This window comes from Triticum aestivum, chromosome 6A (assembly GCF_018294505.1).
Source record: "Triticum aestivum cultivar Chinese Spring chromosome 6A, IWGSC CS RefSeq v2.1, whole genome shotgun sequence".
In the NCBI taxonomy this organism is placed as follows: domain Eukaryota; kingdom Viridiplantae; phylum Streptophyta; class Magnoliopsida; order Poales; family Poaceae; genus Triticum; species Triticum aestivum.
In genome coordinates this window covers 232,238,820-232,261,919 of record NC_057809.1, presented here as the reverse complement: position 1 = coordinate 232,261,919, position 23,100 = coordinate 232,238,820, and positions in this window count along the sequence as shown.

Below are 23,100 nucleotides of genomic sequence, written 5' to 3'. Positions count from 1 at the left end.
TTTCCAATCAATCCGATGGGTTATTCCTATAAGTGTCACAAACAGCCCTAGAGTTCGTACTAGAATAACACCTTAAGACACAAATCAACCAAAACCCTAATGTCACCTAGATAGTCCAATGTCACCTCAAGTATCCGTGGGTATGATTATACGATATGCATCACACAATATCAGATTCATCTATTCAACCAACACATAGAACCTCAAAGAGTGCCCCAAAGTTTCTACCGGAGAATCACGACGAAAACGTGCGCCAACCCCTATGCATAGGTTCATGGGCGGAACCCGCAAGTTGGTCACCAAAACATACATCAAGTGAATCACGTGATATCCCATTGTCACCACAGATACGCATGGCAAGACATACATCAAGTGTTCTCAAATCTTTAAAGACTCAATCCGATAAGATAACTTCAAAGGGGAAACTCAATCCATTACAAGAGAGTAGAGGGGTTGGGGAGAAAACATCATAAGATCCAACTATAATAGCAAAGCTTGCAATACATCAAGATTGTGCCACATCAAGAACACGAGAGAGAGAGAGAGAGAGATCAAACACATAGGTACTGGTACATACCCTCAGCCCCGAGGGAGAACTACTCCCTCCTCGTCATGGAGAGCACCGGGATTATGAAGATGGCCACCGGAGAAGGATTCCCCCTCCGGCAGGGTGCCGGAACGGGTCTAGATTGGCTTTCGGTGGCTACGGAGGCTTCTGGCGGTGGAACTGCCGATCTATTGTGTTCCCTGATGTTTTTAGGGTATATGGATATATATAGGCGGAAGAAGTACGTCAGGGGAGCCACGAGGGCCCCATGAGGGCGGAGGGCGCGCCCCCCTACCTCGTGGCTTCCTCGAAGCTTCCTTGACGTGGACTCCAAGTCTCCCGGGTTGCTTTCCTACCAAAAATAAGTTCCGTGAAGTTTCAGGTCAATTGGACTCCATTTGATTTTCCTTTTCTGCGATAATCTAAAACAAGGAAAAAACAGAAACTGGCACTGGGCTCTGGGTTAATAGTTTAGTCCCAAAATAATATAAAAGTGTATAATAAAGCCCATAAACATCCAAAACAGATAATATAATAGCATGGAACAATCAAAAATTATAGATACGTTGGAGACGTATCAAACGAGCATTCTATAAATCAACCAAGGACTATCTCATACCACCATGGTGCATAAAAGAAAAATGAAAACTAAATGCAAAAGACGCTCCAAGATTTGCACATATCGCATGAACGAAACGAATCTGAAAACATACCGATACTTGTTGAAGAAAGAGGGGATGTATTCCGGGGGATCCCCAAGCTTAGACGCTTGAGTCTCCTTGAATATTTACTTGGGGTGCCTCGGGCATCCCCAAGCTTGATCTCTTATCTCTCTTCCTTCTTCTCACATCGACACCTTCTCGATCTTCAAACACTTCATCCACACAAAACATCAACAGAAAACTCGGTAAGATCCGTTAGTATAATAAAGCAAATCACTACTCTAAGTACTGTTGCAAACCAATTCATATTTTGTTTTGGCATTGTAGCTACTGTAATATAACTTTTCCATGGCTTCATCCACTGATATAAATCTATAGTTTCATCAAAACAAGCAAACTATGCATCAAAAACAGAATCTGTCTAAAACAGAACAGTCTGTAATAATCTGAACATTCACCATACCTATGGTACTCCGACAATTCTACAAAAATTAGGAAAAATAAACAATTTATATAGAAAGATATTTCAAAAATTTTCAGAACCGTTTGACGTTCCAGTAAAAAATGTAAAATCGAGCACTATAACCAAAGTTTCTGTCCTGCACCGCACAAACCAACAAGCAAAGTAAACATCCTAAAGACAAATCTTGGCACATTATTTTTATTTCTAAACTTTACAAAAGCACATAACAGAAATAAATGACTCTCTAAAACATCCGGGTTGTCTCCCTAGCAGCGCTTTCTTTAAAGCCATTAAGCTAGGCATAAAGTGCTCAAGTAATGGATCCACCCGGATCCCAAGGTATATCAAAGCCAATTTGAATAAGCAATGATTTGGCATTTAGTAGTGAGCACAAAGTAACATATCAAAGCAAAGGTATATGACAGTAACTCTCTTCCTATGCATCGGCATGTCATAAAAGAACAATTCATGCACACAAAGTAGAGGCCAATGCATAGTATAAACAGTTTCTTGCAATTTTATCGTATTGGAAACATAGAGAGGTGGAGATATAGTTCCTCTCTCATAATAATTGCAAGTAGGAGCAGCAAGCACATGCATATTATATTCATCAAAATCATCATGTGTAATAGTAAAACGCAACCCATCAATATAATCCTTAATAAGTGCAAACTTCTCCGATATAGTCTAGTCGGGAGAATTCAAAAAGATAATAGGACTATCATGCGTGAGTGCAATAGCAACAATTTCATGTTTAACATAAGGAACTATAGCAAGTTCATCTCCATAAGCATAATTCATATTGGCATCTTGGCCACAAGCACAGCAAGCATCATCAAAAAGGGATATTTCAAGAGAATCAACGGGATCATAACAATCATCATAGCAATCATCCTTCGGTAAGCACGAAGGGAAATCAAACAATGTATGAGTTGAAGAGTTACTCTCATTAGACGGTGGGAACGAGTAGCTAATCCGCTCTTCCTCCTTTTGTTCTTCACCCTCCTCATCATCTTTTTCATCCAATGAGCTCACACTTTCATCAATTTCTTCTTCCATAGACTCCTGCAAAATATTTATCTCTTCTTGGACAGCGGAGGAGACCTCGATATATGGTTTAACATAGGCATTAGAAGCATAATTCTCATAACAATATTCAAGTATGGCAAACAATTTAGATTTGTAAAGAGTAGCATCATACTTTTCAATCAAAGAAGCAATTTCATAAGCACCCTTAAAAGCAACAAATTCTTCAATTTGTTGAACATCATAGTAATTATAAACACCCTTAGCATAAGAAGATATGATTCCATTATCACTAAACAAACATTTGTAGGGAAGGTGTTTCTTAGGGTCTTCAGAACAACAATTAATATCATATATTTCGCAAAAATTCCAAGCATAGCATTGCAAACCATGAATTTAATCCAGTAAACATTTCCCTTTTTCAGATATGCGGTGTCGCACATAACAAGCATGCTCATCTAAAGATTTGCCCTCAACTAAGCTAGTTGGGGTTTCAGCACGAGCACATAGGGATCGAAGATGATCCAAGTAATAAGCTTCAAGAGTGTGATAGATTTTGAGTGGTTCTTCAACCATTGGTTCAGTAGGTACAACTATTTTTTTGGTATTTTGCGTTTCCTATCCATAACTAAAGATATAAAACAACTAAGAACAGCAAATAAAAATTACTTAGTGATAAGGAAAACAAGCACACACGAGAATATTCACCCCACGCTATAACTCCCCGGCAACGACGCCACAAAAAGGTCTTGATAACCCACAAGTATAGGGGATCAATTGTAGCCTCTTTCGATAAGTAAGAGTGTCAAACCCAACAAGGAGCTAAAGGTAAAACAAACATTCCCTCAAGTTCTATCGACCACCGATACAACTCTACGCACGCTTGACGTTCGCTTTACCTAGAACAAGTATGAAACTAGAAGTACCTTGTAGGTGTTTTTGGATAGGTTTGCAAGAATATAAAGAGCACGTAAATAAAAAGTAGGGGCTGTTTAGATAAAGAAACAATAATGTAAATATAGTGAGTGTGGAAAAGTGGTGGTAGGAGTTGTGAGATTGTCCCTAAGCAATTGACTACGTTACTAGACCGATAGCAAGTTTTATGTGGGAGAGGCCACTGCTAGCATGTCATCCCTGACTTGGAATTCTATGCACTTATGATTGGAAATATTAGCAAGCATCCGCAACTACTACGTTCATTAAGGTAAAACCCAACCATAGCATTAAGATATATTGGTCCCCCTTCAATCCCGTATGCATCAATTTCTATGCTAGGTTGAAGCTTCTGTCACTCTTTCCCTCCAATACATAGTCCTATCAACATACAACTAACCCTATGGTGTGATCCACGCGCACGCTCATATGATGGGCACCAAAGGACATTAACATAACCATAAGCAAATTAAATCAATCATAGCAATTCATCAACAACGAAAATCTACTCAGACATCATAGGATGGCAACACATCATTGGATAATAATATGAAGCATAAAGCACCATGTTCAAGTAGAGGGTACAACGGGTTGCAGGAGAGTGGACCGCTGTAGATAGAGGGGGGAAGGTGATGGAGATGTTGGTGAAGATGGCGGAGGTGTTGGTGAAGATCGCGGTGATGATGATGATGGCCACAGCAGCGTTCCGGCGCCACCGGAAGAGAAGGGGAGAGGGCCCCCTTCTTCTTCTTCTTCCTTGACCTCGTCCCTAGATGGTAGAAGGGTTTCCCCTTTGGTCCTTGGCCTCCATGGCATGGGAGGGGCGAAAGCCCCTCCGAGATTGGATCTGTATCTCTGTCTTTATCTATTTCTGTGTTCTCCCTGTCCGCCCTTTCACCGTTTCGTATATATATGGAGATCCGTAACTCCGATTGGACTGAAACCTTCGCCGAGATTTTTTCCTAAAAAGTAGCTTTCTTGCGGCAAAAGAATAGCAACAACTGCCTTACGAGGGGCGCATGAGGGTCAAGGGCGCGCCCAGGAGGCAGGCGCGCGCCCCTGCCTCGTAGCCACCTCGGGCACCGTCTCACGTTGATTCTTCTTCCCATATTCTCCAAATATTCCAAAAAATTCTCCGTCCGTTTTTATCCCATTTGGATTCCGTTTGATATGGGGTTTCTGTGAAACATAAAACATGTAACAACCAGGAACTGGCACTAGGCACTAGATCAATATGTTAGTCCCAAAAATAGTATGAAAAGTTGCCAAAAGTATATGAAAGTTGTATAATATTGGCATGGAACAATAAAAAATTATAGATACGACGGAGACGTATCAACCGGACAGGAGGAGGAGGCGAAACACGCCTTTGGTTGAAGCACTTGTTGGAATAGTGACCCTTCATACCACACTTGTGACAAGTGACCTCTGAAAGCGGACGGAAAGTGTCGTGGAATTGTCAGGGTAGATGTCCTCGTTGAAAGGACTTAGTCATGAGGCCAACACATCTATGTGGTAGCTTGAGAGGGGTTGAGTGGGATGAGAGACACGAGGTTTTACCCAGGTTCGGCCCCTCACGGTGGAGGTAAAAGCCTGCATCCTGCTTCATTGATATTGATGATGACGATCATGATTATAGGGGTGCTATATTTCGGGAGCTATTGACTTGTCTGTCTAAACCTAATTGTTCAAAATTTGTCCCTCTTGGGGTGCCCTGCCCCTCCTTATATATGTTGAAGGGGCGGCTTACATGACTAGTCCTATTAGGATTAGGATTATTCTATCTTCTATTACAAGTGGAGTCCTAGTCTTGCTTCCGTTGTAAGGGAATATTCCTTATGCTTTCCTCTTAAGCCGGCCCACCATAGCTTGAGCCGGACTTCCATGAACCGCTTTCTGGGCCACCGGGTCTTGTCGCTCCTTTGACCCACCTACTGGATCACTTAGTGAGTCGCCTAGTCAAGGCGGGTCACCAGTGAGTCGCCAGGTCTGGCCGGCTCATATATCCGGCCGGGTCATACTGCGGGGTATATCCCCGACATTAGCTGCCAGTTTAATTGGGATTTATCCATGTTAAACTTATCCTGCAAAATAAACACAAGAACAAATTTGACAGGTTGTGCTCCGGGTGAAATATTTTCTAAGCTGACACCTGATCATCGTTAAGTCCTTGTCATTTCCTTGTTGATATATACATGTCCATGATCTCATAGCAAATCTCCCTTAGCAGATATGTTTCAACATTGTCAATGTAAAAAATCCAGATACTTCTTTTGAGAAATCCGGGTCAATAGGCCAGCTTTAGAGTCAATTTGCTGACATTGATCTCTTGTGGAGAAATATTTTAAGAAATAATCCACTTGAATCGGCTTCCAAAGTGCCTGGTTAAAAATATTGGTCTTGAAATATTCATTTGACTTTCAGCCGGCTTGTAGAACTTGCCGGTTTTGTCATTGCCAAAATATCCGATTTGTAGATATTGGTAGCACCGGGTCATAATTGTTGTCGACACCGGGTCATAGTTATTAGTGACGCTGGGTCAATCTGGTTTACTCAAAACTGAGAATTTGAAGATTTTTCTCCCTTATATCCATATTACCTGTAGCCCCCCAAGTCTTGAGCAGAAACAAAGTGATGACTTAAGACTCGCTTCAATATAAATACTACCACTTTGAAGAAATCCATGTTGTTCATCTTAGTCACTAGTAAAGACTGAATACTCCATATAGGTAGCCCCCAAGTGTCAAGTTGTCATGCTTGCAGCAACCTGGGACTTGTAATTGCCTTATACTCATAAAAACATCAACCAGTGTAGCCCCCAAGGGCCGAGTCATTACACAATAATGAGCAGGGACTTTATAAATATGATGATGTAGACTTGAACAACAACGTGTAGCCCCCAAGGGCCGGCTCAGTAAGATAATATTGAGCTGGGACTTTATATATACTTCTTTGAAAAGAACGTCATATGATGTAACCCCCATCATGGGGCTTGAACCCACGTCCACAAGGTTAAGAGCTTTGTGCTTTACCAACTTAGCAGTGGACCCTTCAATATATTGGAATAAGTCTTGTGTACCTTGAATTGTTGACAGGAGCAATTGGTAGCCCCCAAGGGCCGGCTCATTACAATGTGATGAGTCGGGTCATCAATAAGGTGAGCAAAAAAATGACTTTACATTAGCCCCCAAGTGCCATGGTGCATGCTGGCAATGACATGGGACTTGCATATTTGATGCAATCTCAATTTGAATAATGTAGCCCCCAAGTGCCGGGTCGTAAGCCTGCAACGACTCGGGACTATTCCTTCCATTGTAAAATAAATTGTATCCATTGTGCTGAAGCGACTTTGAAAACCTCAATCATAATATTGGTTATTGATAACCATAATAAAAATCCAGCCATGCTGGCTATTCAAGATTTGAATAATATAATCTGGTATGAAAACCTCAATCATTCAATATCATCATGACAATCTAGCCAAGTTTGGCTATTAAAGATTTGAATACCTTATCGGTAGACAAATAAATCCGGAGTTTAAATACTCAGTGGCTCTTGGCCTGTGGCGACTTAATGTGCATCCATTGTAATCCGAGATTTTTGTAGCCCGACGGCTTATAGCCTTTGTGAAAATCAATAATTGATAACCCTTTTGCGACACCAATTTCAATTTTTGATGATGGGCTTCAACTTAATCACTTTTCTAAGTCATAGCTCTGCAAATCGTGCATAGAGTTTAAACAACATATGCCCTGGCGACTTAACGTCAAAAACCAGGGCGGGTAACAACCCAAATATAATATAGTCTTATGCAATTATGAAAAAGACTAGCATTAAGGCCATTTAAGCTTAAACATACTGGCAACTTTGAAGTTAAAAACCAGGGCGGGTTATCAAACCTCAGATAACAAAAATAAATATCATACCTATGATACTTATGAATATTGCCGGCTAATCATGCCAGTAAGGGTAATAACCCTGAAGATATAGGAGAACAACACCCTGTCCACTTTAGTCATGCCGCCGGCTTATCACGCCATATGCAGCAAGGGGTAATATCCCAAAATTTAGAGCATAGAGCTTCCAAGTATATAAGATCACACTTGCGATTTATAATCCACAGCCAGGCCAAGATTCATGAACCGGGCCGGTTTATTATCTGCTCGTTGCGATGTTTAAAAACAATAATATTTTTGGGCACCAAGAGCCTTGTAATAGGCTAGTTTTAAAACTTCTTGTTCTGCTATGCCATCATGCATATTGTGCTGTTCATGACACTATTTATCTGCTATGCGAAGATATGCCATGTGTGCTTGATGATATTATCAATTTTGAATCTGTTCCTGTATACAACAGGTGAAAAGTATCCTGGCGGTTTACCGCTGGACGGGTTATAAGGCCCCAATATAATCTTATCATGATTTATAATCAAGACTGGACTAAATAATAATCATATATGATTAAAAATATGTCATACCTGTGATATTTGATCACCCTGTTGGTTTACCAGGCCAGTGCAGTAAGGGCGATAACCCAAGACTTTGGACACTGGTAATTATCCGAGATTGCCGGCTTAGGAACAAAGCCAGACCAGGTTAATAAACACCGGATAGTATCTTTATTTCATACTGGCGACTTATAGTCAAGGACCAGGCCGGGTTAATGAACACCGGTTAATGTCATATATGACTCAAAAGGCACTATAAGCCTTATTGGTTTTCAACCATATATTACTATGTCACAAAAGAAAAAACCTCAAAAAGACATTCAAAGCAACAAACAACAAACAATCCAAGGCTTCCATAGGCTGCCGAGCCAAAATATCTTCTTCAATGAAACTAGCATTAGCCACTGGAAGGTAAACGCTTTCCATGAGCTGGCACTCACATTACCCAATCGACATTTTAACCCAGATAAGTTCAGTTCTTATTTAAAGATAGACTTATCGGGAGTACCCGGGGTCAGAGTAGCATCGTGCATCACAAGCCGATTTATTCAAGTTTCAAGGAAGGTGGCTTTATCAGCCTGAGCTTCTCCTTGCTTTCCGTAAACCATGCCCTCTCATGACAAACCAGTGTTTTAACCTTAACGAGTTCAGGGTCTTGTTTAAAAGATTGACCGTTAAGAGTTCGGCGGGCCAATCAGGATTACCTGATGGAGAAGCATCTGGCATATAGGCAGGATAACCTAGGGTTTTAGGTCAATACACCTGGCTTCCAAGCCTGGCTTTTATAGCCTATCACAAGGGTTATAGCAACTTTTGTTCTTTAGAACAAAAGAGCCCCCAAGCAATATTTTGAGTTGTGCTCAAGGGGCACCTATGTTTGAGTTGTGCTTTTGCAATAGACTCTCTTTGGTCCCTTTAATTTTTTCTGATAACTCGAACTTTGCGAGAGATAATATTCTTCTTGAGCCGGAATTTTAAACCGGACATTGAGAGCTTCAGAGCTTTGTGGGAGACAGATTTTCCCTTGAACCGGATTTTGAACTGGAATCTTTCCTGATAACCTGGAATTCTTCTATTGAGCCAGAACTTTATGATTGTCAATCACTTTTTTAAGCCGGAAATTTTCTGATGGCCTTCAAATTTTTCACCAATAGGGCAGTAGCCTCCAGGGCCGGGTTATTTTTCCCTCCAATGACCCGGCGTTCTTGAATTTTGCTGAAAACTGGCAACATTTGCTGAGTCATGTCATCATTAGCCCCCGAGTCTCAAGACGACTCCAGGAGTTGGCTTGAGATTCTTCATACTTGACCGTGATATAAACCGACACATAGCTGAACAATGGAACGCTGTCATATGTTGAAGTTGGAAGCAAGGTGGTGAGTTAATGATCTTCGCAACACTCATTGTATAACCTTGGCGTTGATAACACGATGTAAATCCATGGGAACTTGAAGTCGATTGTGGCGGGTTATAAATAACTCCATATGATTTGTGTCAGTAATCCGGCCAGCGGTTCATGCCAGCTAGTTGTTGATGTTAAACAAACTTCAGTGGCGGCGACTTGTGCGCCCACCCATTGAGCCATCCAGGTGCAAACAGAGACTTGATGATATATGATAGAATTGTTGAAATAAACCGAGCCACCAAAACAGTGACTTGCTTATACTCAATAAACAGTTCATACAGACGGGGTGTAGCTCCAGTGTGTTGATATACACCAAACCGCGGAGGCGGACGATAAAAACAACCGCAACATTAGAGGCAGTATGGACGCGGGTGAGTCGCTACTACTCTTGCAGTGACCAAATGTCCTGCATAAACAATATCATAAACCGAAGTAATTGTTCTCAAAAGAAAAAGTTGATACATGCTATTTTAAAATAGTCTAGACGGATATCACCTGATGTATTTGACCCTTATGACCCTCAGCTGTGTCCGTCAGTCGACCCGGCACGTTGAATAAGCCGGACCGCAGGGGGCTTGGCCCATCTTGATAATTCTTGGATGTACGTCGACTAGTATTGATGATTCTGAGCGGATGCTTTATTGATCTGGGACTATTTTTCCTTGTACACTGAACAACAATAGTAGTGAGAGGAGCGCCCGTGAGAAATTCTTCTGAATGTATGCCCTCATGCATATGAAAACTCTGCACCACAACCGAACACGCAGTTGTAGAGGGGCGTCGGCGGTTCAGAGCTGAGGCCGTTACAACAACCACGCGTGGTAGAGGCGAGCGCGGAGGCGAGTCCAGGTCACGGTGGCAGCGGTGACCGGTTGTGGCGGTGAAGAGAGCTGCCGACCCGGAGCAGCAGAAACAGGTCATCAGGTAGAACTGCAGTGACAGCGACAGGCAGTCGTACCTAGGAGGGCACTGATGTATTGTCTGGTGAAGAAAACATCCGTCCGATCAGACTGTAGTCACTTCTTCCACCACTGAATATTGAAAACGATGGATGTATTTCTCCTTGCGTGGCTCCATAGGGAAACATAAAGACTATTTTTGGAAACTGTGCATGTACTAGTACATTTTCCCCAAATGATAACGGTGCTTGTAGTACTAATCCTCAATGCTTCTTTGGATGGATGCCCATGCTAGTACTGACTTTTGGTGGCTCCCTCATCGCTTTACACAGCACTTCGGGTTATGTGATGCAGCTTCAAAAAGGAATCTTGTTTTTGGCTTGATCTCCATACATTATTTCTTTCAGCAGAGTACGCCACATGCACAATCTACCTCCAGTACCTGTGTCCTAGTGATTCTGCAGGTCTACCACATTTCCTCTCGCATGGGTTTTGACTTAATGGGAGTTGTGGCAGCGGTGACAATAGCTTTCATTGGGCACAGCTGCCCCAGTACATGCATCTATGTTATCTATTATATTAATACTATAATATACTATTTGCGGCACGTAGCAGACCGTCTCGGGATCCTTCAGGCAAGAATCCCCTAATGATTGTTTCGTCGCTGTCGTCTCAGGACTTGAGCCAGTAAAAAGTACACGTCAGCGGATTTGGACAGGTCCCGGTCGCTTGCGGACTTTGCGGTGCATTCAACGGATATCGATCGGCTCAAACTTCCGTGGCCTGAGAAAAACAATCAATCTCGGCGACTCGGCTTCTTCGTTGGGCAGCATATCCGAAATCAACCTTGTCGGGTGGTAGGTGCGACATATGCCAATGGATGGCTTATCATTGTGGGAGCCAGTAAGACGTCGCCGGTGCCTGGAAACGGAATAAGGCAAAGACATGCACGCCGGCGGATCTTACCCAGCTTCGGGGCTCTCCATGGAGATAACACCCCTACTGCTGCTCTGCGGGGTCTCCGCATGATCACTAAATGGACAAGTAGCTACACAATGCTCCTTGAGCTGTTCGGTGGGAGGAGAAAGAAGGGCACGGCTAGCCTGCTTCTTCTCCTTGTTTGGTGTCTAGGACTAGCAGGGGGTCGAACCCTTTGCATGGGTGCCCCGGGGGGTTTATATAGGCCTACCCCCCGGGGGTACAATGGTAATCCGACTGGGCGCGGGGCCCAGCCGTCTGTGACTGCGCTCGCCGGCTTCTGCGCCGGCTGCTGGGGCCCGCCGACTGGTGGGTCCCGCCGGCTGCCGGCCCCTTGGTCGACAGGCAGGCCCCACTGTCCAGGACCTGGTCGGCGGCTAATCATTGTGGCTCCATCTTGGTGACGTGGGCTTCGTCGTGGTAGGCGCGGCTACAGTGCCGCCGCCCGTCGGGCGATCGCTGTAGCCTCATCGCGTCTTGTCTCCTTAATGGGGCGTCTCCTTCGAGGGAGGTGGCAAGCCGGCTGCGGGGAGCCGGCTCTGTCTTGGGCCGACTGGGGGGAGGCGTGGCCGCCTTCGGGTGTCTCTCTGCCCGAAGGGGCCCACCGTCTGTGGGCCGCGCTGGCGGCCCGTCGTGGGTGACACTAGGGCCAACATGGCAACAGTGCCGCGCCGGACGGGTCATGCCCACTCCGTACGGTGCATTGTGCCAGGCGTGCTCCGGGATTCGGGGGTGGCAGGCTCCACTGTGGCCATGCCCCGTCACATCGCCGCTAGGTGGATGCAAACTTTGAGGGTACGGTCTCGACCGCTTTATGGGAGCTGGCTTCTTGGAGTCGGCCTTCTCGCGGCCGGATTCCCGAAGCCGGCCCTCTCGTGGCTTTCTTCATGAGGGCTAAAGTCGGGCCGCCTTCCAAAAGCCAGCCTGGATGACAGCCAGCAAGGGGAAGGCGGCCCCATGTCTTGGGTTCTTGAGAGCCGGACGGGCTCGCAATTTTTTCAGAAGGGCCAGGGGAAGCCGGCTAGGCTACCCATGGCTATTTACTCCGACAGTGGTCCCCGAAGCTGATCGAGCTTTGAGGCGGACAAAGGGACGAGAATCTTGGTCAGCTTCCTATCCTGAAGAGCCGGCTTTGCGGGTGTATGCCGATTTCGGGAAGCCCTGCGTCTGGCAGGCGGGAAAGTGGTCGACCCGCATGCTGACCGTGGGCCCTCCCGCGGGCCACGTGGCAGCGAGACCCTGCCAGCGCACGCGCGCGACGGGACGCCGCCGCAGGCCCGGGCCCGCCACTCCTAGGCCTCGGCCCGAACACTGATCTTCTGCGGCCCAGGTGGACCGCTCACCTTCACGTGGCGATTTTATTTCGCCGTTAAGGCGCAATAAGTGCGGGACGTGGGGGAGTGGGCACGATCGATCCCCACGTTTCCCCACGCCGCGCCTCCTCGGCTCCGCCACGCGAGCCTATAAGTAGGGGGAGGAGGGGGAGCGACAGAGGTTCGCACGCTCTCTCTCGCTCCGCCCCTTCTCGTCCTCGTTTCTTCCTCTCGTTGCCGCCGCAGCCTCCCATCTCAGCGCCGCAGCGCCTCCACATCGTCTTGCTCCCATGGCGCTGTCGAGCTCGTGGGACGGCTCCAACGTCCATGAGGACCATGTTGAGTTCCTCCGCCAGACTCGATGCCTGCCCGACGCCAACCTCGTGCGGGTCTGCCTGGCGCCAGAGACGGAGATCTCGCCGGCACCGGAGGAGGGCGAGCGGGTCGTCTTCCGCTCGCACTTCCTGCGCGGCTTCGGCCTTCCAGCGAGCGGATTCCTGCGCTCCTTCCTCGAGTTCTACAATCTTCAGCCGCATCATCTCACGCCCAACGCAGTGATGCTGCTGTCGGCCTTCGTCTCTCTCTGCGAAGGTTTCTTGGGGCTGCTCCCCACGCTGGAGCTCTGGGGGGAATTCTTCCAGAGCAAACTCGGCACCGTCGTCGCTGGCGTGCCCGCCCCCTGCGGGGCCTTCATCGCCATGAGGAGGGCGGGCGAGAACAATCCGTTCCCGCCCATCCCCCTGATCCAGTCGGTGAAGATCTGGCAGAAGTCGTACTTCTACGTGAAGAACGTCGCCCAGCAAGGAGACCACGTCAACCTGCCGGCTTACGTAGCCGGCCCGCCGGCTGGGAGGCAGCCCTCATGGAGTTTCCGGTCCCGGTCACTGTCTCAGGCCGGGAACGCCGCCGTCTCCCGGCTTCGGGTGATGATCCAGTCGGAAAGCCTGAGCGGGGCCGACTTGGTGGCCGCCTTCGTGGAGCGCCGGATATCTCCTCTCCAAAGCCGGCCCCACATGATGTGCCAGATGAGCGGCCGCTTCGACCCAAGCCGGCTGAGCACCAGGGAGATGCCTCATGCGGAGGTATCATACATGGTAAATTATATCTCCAATTGCAAGCTCGCCGAGGACTGGCGATACGGCAAGGTGCCGTATTCTCGCGCCAACCCTCCGCCCGTGGTAAGCTTTCCTCTCTTTCTTCTTTCTGTTGGTAGCCGGCTTTATGATGGCCGGCTTCTGATCGGTCGGTTCTTCTTAGCAGAACCCCCTTCTTCCGCCGACGACTGGGGCAGCAGGGATAGAGCGCGAGTACGCCCCCGACCGCACGGCGGACGACGTCGACGACCCGGATTTGGGGGCGGCCGCCATGGAAGACGCCGTCGTGGGGGACGACGCCGAGCCCGGAGGCACAAGGCTCACCGCCAGCTTCGAGGACTGGCCGGATGACGCCGAAGCCGAAGTCGCCCCGCGTCGCCAGCCGGCGGCCGACCATCAAGGCGCGGGCTCGTCCACCGTGCCGGCTGCCAGCGGCGGCGCGCAGAAGCGCCGGGCCGCGTCAATCCTCTTCGGCAGTCGGCCGAAGAAGTCCAAAGCCTCCACCGCGGCGACCAAGCGAGACGAGGCGGCCGCGAAAGCGGCCCGCTTCCGCAAGGCGGTGAAGCAGCCTCAGGCGGTCTCAGCGTAAGTCGTCGACTGCCTTGTCGCATGCTCTTCATCATTCTCTTCTTGTTCGAGCATTCTTCTTAACTTTTTCCCGCTTGCTGGACAGGGCGCCGCTTTCCCTTGAGCGGGGTCCGGGCGGCTCCGTAGTTGGGCCGACTGGAGGGTCTTCAAGCTCCCGCCGCGTGGACCCCCGCGCCGACCTCAGGGAGGCCACAGAGCGGAACGCCCGTGAGGCGCGGGAGGAGCGCGAGGCGGCGGAAAAAGCGGCCGCCCAGGCGGCGAGGGAGCAGGCCGACGCGGCAGCCAAGGCCCAGGCGGAGGCGGCGACCGCGGAGACGGAGGCGGAGGGTTCGCGCAACCAGCCTCCGCTGCTCGCCATTCCCCTCCGAGCCGTGGCCCCTGACACCCCATTGCCCTTGGCGGAGGAAATCGTCCAAGACCCGCCGCTGATGGAGAGGGGGGAGGACCCCGTGGCCTTCGCGAGGAGAGCGCCGCCAGCAGCGCCAACCGGAGCGGGCCAAGGCGGCCAATCGTCAGCGGCGCCAGAGGAGCCGGCCGGGGGTGAGCCGGAGGACAGAGCCGGCCTCGAGGTGCAGCCGGTGACGCGCCGGCGCGCAGGGGGAGGCGCCGCTCCGCCGGAGTCGCGCCGAGTCGTGGGCGCCGGTCAGTCGGCGGAGGCTCTGGAGACGGCCAGCACCGCCACGTCCGAGTGGACTCCCAGCGGGGGGACTGGCGAGCTGAACGTGGCGGCTCAAGAGGTCCGGAGCCGGCTTCAAGCTCAGGCCGCCCTGCTGCAGCAGTACACCCAGGAGTTCCTGTCAACGCGGGCCGCCATCCGGGTGAGTCTTTCATTCTTGGCCGCTTTGGTCTCTTGATTTCTTCCGTGGGGGCGCGTCAGCGCACCCACTGGGTGTAGTCCCCGAGATTCGGGCCGACTGCTGCGCAGTCGGGTCGAATCTTTCTTGACGACTACCTTATTTTTGCTTCCTGTCTGAATCTTCCAGGAATATCATAACTCCCGTGCTGCCGCCTTCAACTCCCAGGCTCGGGAGTTGGGTCGGAGGACCGACGACCTGGCCGACAGCCGAAGTAAGTGCTTGATTTTGTCTGTCTCCTGTGGGGGCGCGTCAGCGCACCCACTGGGTGTAGTCCCCGAGATTCGGGCCGACTGCTGAGCAGTCGGGTCGGATCTTCCTTGACGACTTTTTCCTTATTGGTTTTTCTTTCTTTTCGTGCTTTCAGGGGCCAACGCCGACTTGAGGAAGGAGCTCGGCGAAGCGCAGGCCGCTCTTCATACCAAGGATGCCGAGTACGCTGCCTTGGTCCAGGAGCGTGACCGCCTGGCCAAGAAGCTGGCTGATCAAAAGAAGAGCCACAAGGCGGCCCTGCAGAAAGCGCAGGATAGCGAGGCCGCCCTGAAGGCAGAGTTTGAGACCGAGGCGGCGAGCTGGGCTGAGACCCGGCGAGCACTGGATGAAGGCTTCGGCCGCATCGAGGACTTGATCGACGGTAAGCCGCCTTCCTCGCTCCTCTCCTGCCCCTTGGTGCCTGGTTTTTGGCCTGACTCGTGCTGCTGCCTGCTTCTTGTGCAGACTACTTTCCCGGCTACTCCGCCTTTGCCGCCCAAAGCATCAAGGTCCATCGCGAGGCGCGCCGTCAGGCGGGGGCCAACATCGCGCCGGACGCGAACCGGACTCTTGAGGAGCAGCTCTTGGCTGTCCAGGCGCGGTTGCAGCCGGCTCATCGGATGCTTCGCCGGCTCCAACGTGCCGGGGCGCAAGTGTTGGCCGCCCTCTGGCCCGGCGAGATGATCCCCCGCACCCCAAGCCGGACGGCCGACTGGCTGGAGTTCGCAGTCGGTCGCTTTGAAGCTTGGAAGGCGTCGGCGGCCTGTCTTGGAGCCAGGCGGGCATTGGAGTTCGTTCGGGCTTGGTACCCAGGGCTGAACCTGGACCAGCTGCGCACTTGCCGGCCGGAGGCCGACGCGGAGCTGGAGGAGGTTCGGCCGGCTATCGCCCAACATGCTTCGACGATCATCGAGTGCACCGACATCAGTGTCTTTGCACCTGAAATCAATGATGATGGCGTTGCCCAGCCAGAGGAGTGGTTCGGGCTGGACCCGACGGTGGGCGAAGACTCGGCCGAGGAGATCGCCTCCAGCGACGAGGGCGAGGATGACGAAGAAGAGGACAGCGAGGACGTCGAAGCGGCTAGTGGAACAACCGGCCGGCCTCAAGCTGACCGTGCCTCCAGCAACGAGGCGTGTGGAAGCGCGCCCTCTGCGGGAGGCGGTGATCAAGCCGAGGTTCGCCAGCCGGCCGCTCCTTCAGCCGGCACAACCGTCTCTGCCGACCAGCTCGGCTCGTCGGTCGCTCTGCCGGCTTGACCTGCCATCCTTATTTTTCCTGCTTGTTGCCTTTTGAACAATCTTTATTAAGTTTTCGCAGTTCCACCCACTGGGGGTGTATCCAAACTATGTTGAATGCTGGCCTCTTGGAGGTCTTTTATGTAAATATTATTATGTGCATGTTTGGTTTCCATTTGCGTATGCTTTTTATCCTTAGGCTTTTTCCTTTGCCGCCTTCCCTCTTTGGGAGGCAAGTACTCGAGCTTTCTTGGATTGAAGTGAAGTGAATGGAAACCGGCCGGCCGGCTACTCTGGTAGCCAATCGGTGGTGGGAGAAAAACCGGCTTTTGTTATATTAGTCCGTTAGTCCCTAGCCGTTTTTCGTGTGGGCGCCCGTTCCTGCCTTTAACTCTTGCCAGCCAGACAGCCGGTTCTTCAAACTGCGACTTTTGGCAAGAGAAGGCTTGGGAGCCGGCACACTACTTGTCTGACTGCGGGTAGGACTTCTAATATAACTCCAGTCGGCCAGTCCCCGAGCCGACTAGTCGAACCCGGTGCCGGACGGAACAAGTAAATGAAATGACAAGGTCATAAGCATGATACTTTTCATTCATAGATAAAAGATGGCAGTCCCCGAGCCCTCCTCAGGGGGCCTATTGTCTCGAACTTAGTACAAAAGTTAGCGTGATACATACTGCATTTCAGCTGTAAAATCTTCGAAGGAGGTTGGCGTTCCATGGTCGTTCCGACTCCTTGCCGGAGTCGTCTCTCTTTCGTGCCTTCGGCTTCTGCGCGTCGATCAGGTAGTAGGAGTCGTTGCCTAAGGCTCTGCTGATGACAAAGGGGCCCTCCCAAGGGGCCGAGAGCTTGTGCTGGCCGGCTGTTCGCTGGATCAGCCGGAGCACAAGATCGCCCTCTTGGAAGGATCTTGGCTTGACCTTCCGGCTGTGGTAGCGGCGCAGGCCCTGCTGGTAGATGACAGACCGGCTGAGGGCTAACAGCCGGCTTTCTTCCAGCAGGTCGACGCCGTCTTCTCGTGCTTCCTTAGCCTCCGCTTCCGTGTACATGGTTACTCGAGGCGAGTCGAACTCGATGTCAGTTGGGATGACCGCCTCGGCACCATACACGAGGAAGAAAGGGGTAAAGCCGGTTGACTTGTTTGGCGTAGTGCGCAGGCTCCAGAGGACAGCCGGCAGCTCATCGAGCCAACAGCCGGCTGAACGCTCCAGTGGTACGACCAGTCGGGGCTTGATGCCGGAGAGGATGAGGCCGTTGGCTCGCTCGACCTGGCCGTTTGACTGCGGGTGGGCGACGGATGCTAAGTCCAGCCGGATACCTTGGGCTGCGCAGAAACGTGCCAAGGCTCCTTTGGCAAAATTCGTGCCATTGTCGGTGATGATGCTGTGTGGCACGCCGTACCGAGTTGTTATGTCTGCGATGAACGTCACAGCAGTCGGCCCATTCAGCTTCTTGATCGGCTTTGCTTCAATCCACTTGGTGAATTTGTCCACGGCGACGAGCAGATGCGTCATGCCGCCGCGCGCCGTCTTGAATGGGCCCACCATGTCCAGTCCCCAAACGGCGAAGGGCCAAGTGAGGGGAATGGTCTTGAGTGCCGAAGTCGGCATGTGTTGCTTGGAGCTGAAGAGTTGGCACCCCTTGCAATATTTAACTAATTCTTTGGCGTCATCCAAAGCAGTCGGCCAGAAGAAACCATGGCGGAAAGCTTTGGCGACGAGTGATCTTGAAGCCGCATGGTGGCCGCATTCTCCTTGGTGAATGTCTCTGAGGATTGCGATGCCCTTCTCTTGCTCGACGCACCGTTGGAGGACTCCAGTGACACTGCGTTTGACGAGTTCTCTGTTGACGATTGTGTATGCTCCGGCTCGACGTTGGACTTGTCTTGCCTCTGTTTCGTCAGCCGGCAGATCTTGGTTTACTAGGAAGTTGAGGATGGACTGAGCCCATGACGGAGCCGCGACTTCTTCTACTGCCAATGTGGCTACTGCCACCAGGGTGGGCGGGCTGGGTGGTGAAATGCTGGAGTCGGCCACCGGCTGTTGTGCTGGTGCAGTCCCCGGACCGGCTACCGCAGTCCCCGAGCCGGGTGTGGCAGTCCCCGAGCCGGTTGCCGAAGTCCCCGGGCCAGCTACGGAAGTCTCGGGGTCGCCTGCTTGGTTCTTCGAGCCGGACCCGGCCGCGTCGGGGTCAGGCGGCACGAAGATGGAGTCGGACTCTGGAGACGGCTTGATAGATGGCTTGAGGAGGCGTTGTAGAGCGACGCCGGTTGGTATTGCTTGCCGAGTAGAGCCTATTTGAGCCAGGGCATCGGCTGGCTCGTTGTCGGCTTGCGGTACATGGAGGAACTCGCATGCTTCAAAGTATCTGCTGAATTGTTGAACCAGGAAGCGGTAGCTTGCCATATTTGCGTCCTTGGCGTCCCAGTCGCCGGATGATTGCTGAACCACCAAGTCCGAGTCGCCATAACATAGGATCCGGCGGATGCCGAGTTCTTTGGCAAGCCGGAGCCCGTGTATGAGCGCCTCGTACTCGGCCACGTTGTTGGAGGCGGCAAAGTGGATCTGTAGCGTGTATCTGAGCTTGTCGCCTTTGGGAGAGGTAAGGATGACGCCGGCTCCCAAGCCGGTGCGCATCTTGGACCCGTCAAAGTGCATGCGCCAATGGGTGGAGTCGAGAGCCGGCGGCAGGTACTGGGTCTCGGCCCAGTCGACGAGGAAGTCGGCCAGTGCTTGGGACTTGATGGCGGTGCGGGGCTGGTAGAAGATTGTGTAAGGGGCCAGCTCGATGGCCCATTTCGCCACCCGGCCGGATGCGTCCCGGCTGCCTATGATCTCGGCCAGCGGGGCGGTGCATACGACCGTGACGGGATGCTCTTGAAGGTAGGGCTTCAGCTTCTTAGCGGTGAAGTACACGCCGTAACACATCTTCTGGTAGTGCGGGTAGTTTTGTTTTGAAGCGGACAACACCTCGCTCAAATAATACACCGGCCTCTGGACCGGCTGGGCTCGGCCTTCTTCTGGGCGTTGGACTACGATGACGGTGCTGACCACCCGGCTGGTTGCGGCGATGTAGAGGAGCATGGGCTCTTTCTCAGTCGGCGCCGCCAGGACGGGTGGCGTGGCCAGCATCTTCTTCAGCTCGTGAAAAGCTTGGTCGGCCTGGTCGTTCCACTCGAAGTGAGTGCTCTTCTTCATGAGGCGGTAGAGGGGGAGAGCTTTCTCTCCGAGCCGGCTGATGAAGCGGTTCAAGGAGGCCAAGCATCCGGTGAACTTTTGGATGTCTCGAAGCTTGGTGGGGATCGCCATTCTCTCGATGGCCTTGATCTTCACCGGGTTGCATTCGATGCCGCGTTCGGAGACCAGGAAGCCTAGGAGCTGGTCGGCTGGCACTCCGAACACGCATTTCTCGGGGTTGAGCTTGATTTGGAACCGGCGTAGGTTCTCAAACGTTTCCTTGAGGTCTCCCAGCAAGGTGCCGCGCTTCTCCGTCTTCACCACGATGTCGTCCACATAGACGTGAGCGTTTCTGCCGAGTTGCTTGAGGAGGCACTTCTGCATGCAACGCTGAAAAGTGGCACCGGCATTTCTCAAGCCGAATGTCATAGTCAGGTAGCAGAAGGCTCCAAATGGCGTGATGAAGGCGGTCTTCAGGCGGTCGTCCGGATCCAGCTTTATCTGGTGATATCCTGAGTAAGCATCCAAGAAGCTCAACAGCTCGCATCCGGCTGTGGAGTCTATCACTTGGTCAATCCTTGGCAGGGCAAAGGGATCTTTGGGGCAGGCCTTGTTGAGGCTTGTGTAGTCTATACACATGCGCCACTTGTTGTTCTTCTTTAGCACGAGGACCGGGTTGGCGAGCCACTCTGGAAAGAAAACTTCCATAATGAAGCCGGCTGCCAGAAGCCGGGCTATCTCCTCCCCTACAATCCTGCGTTTCTCCTCCGACAGTCGGCGAAGGGGTTGTTTGACTGGCTTTGCGTCTTCTCGGACGTGTAGTTTGTGCTCGGCGAATTTCCTCGGAACACCCGGCATGTCCTTGGGGGACCATGCAAAGATGTCCCGATTCTCACGGAGGAAATCGGCGAGCTCGCCTTCCTATTTGCTGTTCAGGTTTGCCCCGATGACGGCAAACCTCTCTGGGTGCTCGGGGTCAAGAGGTATCTTCTTCGTCTCCTTGGCCGGCTGGAAAGATCCTTGAGCATCATGCTCCTTGGGGTCGGGGGACACGGCCGACTGCTTGCCGGCTATGGCCACGACTCGGTCCATCATCTTCTTTTCTTCGGCAATCACAAGGGACTCGGCCAGCCGGCTGCTGGCTGCCGCGCACTCAGAGGACTTCTTGTAATCGCCGGCTACGGTGATGACGCCTTTGGTGCTTGGTATCTTCATCTTGAGGTATGCATAGTGGGGAACTGCCATGAATTTGGCCAAGGCAGGTCGGCCAAGCAATGCATGGTAAGGGCTCTCCAGGTCCACCACTTCAAACCAGATCGCTTCCCGGCGGAAATGCTCCTTGTCCCCAAAAAGTACATCAATCTTGATCTTGCCAATGGGGGCGCAGGACAGGCCGGGTACGATGCCATGAAACACTGTCCGAGTAGGCATGAGCTGCTTCGTCTTGACATTTAGCTTCTCCAGGGTGTCACGGTACAGGATGTTGATGCTGCTCCCGCCGTCTATCAACACACGGGAGAAGCGGGCAGCGCGTCTGTCCGTCGCGAGGGTGGCTTCCAGGACCAACGCATAAGAGCCGGGAGACGGCATCACCTCTGGATGGTCGGCCCGGCTCCAGCTGATGGGCTTTTCTGACCAATGCATGTGTCCGGCGGGGTTGGCAGCGACCACGCTGACTTCCTGGTGCTCTCGGCGTCTACTGCGCCGGTCTTCGGGCTGGCTTGTAAAGACGATGTAGGTTGCTTGCTCGTCGGGGAATTCGTCGTGCACGGCTCCGACTGCGGGCCGAGCGGCCGGAGGCGGGCCGGAGGCGGCGGGCCGGCAGGCGGAGGCGGCGTGAGCCCCTCGCCTTTAGAGATTCGGGTGAGCCAATGGCACTTCCGGGTTGTGTGGTTGGACGGCTTCGCGCCGCTGTGGAACTTGCAGGGGGCGTCGAGAGTTTGCTCGTAGGAGAAGGCCGGCTGCCAAGCCGGCCTGCCGCCCTTGGGCTTCTTGGGCGCGGGTCGCCCTTCAGGCGGCACGTCTTCAACTGTGGCCACCTGCCGACTGGCGGGAGGCGGCGCGGGGCCCTTGCGCTTGTGGTCGTTCGAGTGTGGGCGTCGGCCGGAATCCCCAGCCGGCGTCTTGGGCGCCGGGTTGAGTACTTTCCCGGACGCGTCTACCCGAAGCTCGGTCTTCATCGAGGAGTCGGCGGTGGCGTACTTGTCCGCTATGTCCAGAAGCTCGTCGAGGGTAGTCGGCTCGTCGCAGAGGAGCTTGTGCTTGAGGAGGGTGCCTTCTCGGCATCCGGCTGTGAAGTATTCTATGGCTTGCACCTCGTGCACCCCTTCGCAAGAGTTGCGGAGCTCGGCCCAACGCGTGAGGTAGTCGCGAGTGGACTCGGCGGGGCCTTGTACGCACAAGGAGAGCTGTCTGGGCTTGGGAGCCCGCTTGTAGGTGCTGGTGAAGTTGCGGATGAAAGCTTCGGTGAAATCTAGCCAGCTGTTGATGCTGCGCGGTTTGAGGCTGTTGAGCCAGGTCCGCGCCGTGCCTTGCAGCATGAGGGGCACGTACTTCACGGCAACGCGCCGGTTGCCGTTGGCTATGCTAACCGCCGTGGAGTAGTCGATCAACCAATCTTCCGGCTTCACGGAGCCGTTGTACTTGGGCGTGTCTCTTGGGAGCGAGAACCCTTTGGGGAAGGGCTCGTCGCGGATGCGGGGGCCGAAGCAAGGCGGACCGACATCGTCTTCTTCTTCCAGCGCCAGGGATCGCGCCAGGCGGTCGATCCGATGGCGGGCGTCGTTCTCGCCGACTCCTTCGCGGCGACCTAGTCGGCCGCTGAGAGTCGGGTGCACCACTGGCGGCGGGGTGGGATATCTCTCTCCACGGGGTCGAGGCGGAGGCGGGTTGCCCCGCCATTCCATGGCTCGGGGATGGCCGTCCGCGTCTCGCTCGATGGAGATTCGGGTTTGGCTTCGGCTGGCAGCCGGCTCTTTCTCGCGTCGCGCGCGGTCTCTGCCCGCAGTCGGCGTCCGGGACGTCGCGCCGTGATCTCGGCGCGGGGGAGGGCTTTCCGCGCGGGCGTCGGCTTCGTGCCGCTGCGCGGCTGCATCGATCAGCTGCTGGATGCGTCGGGCCATGTGGGGAAGTTCTTCGGCCCCCAGTCCGTCCAGCTCGTCTACGGCCGCCTGGGCGGCGCGCAGGTTCTCAAGTGGAGTGGCGTAGACTGGGCGGTCGACTCCC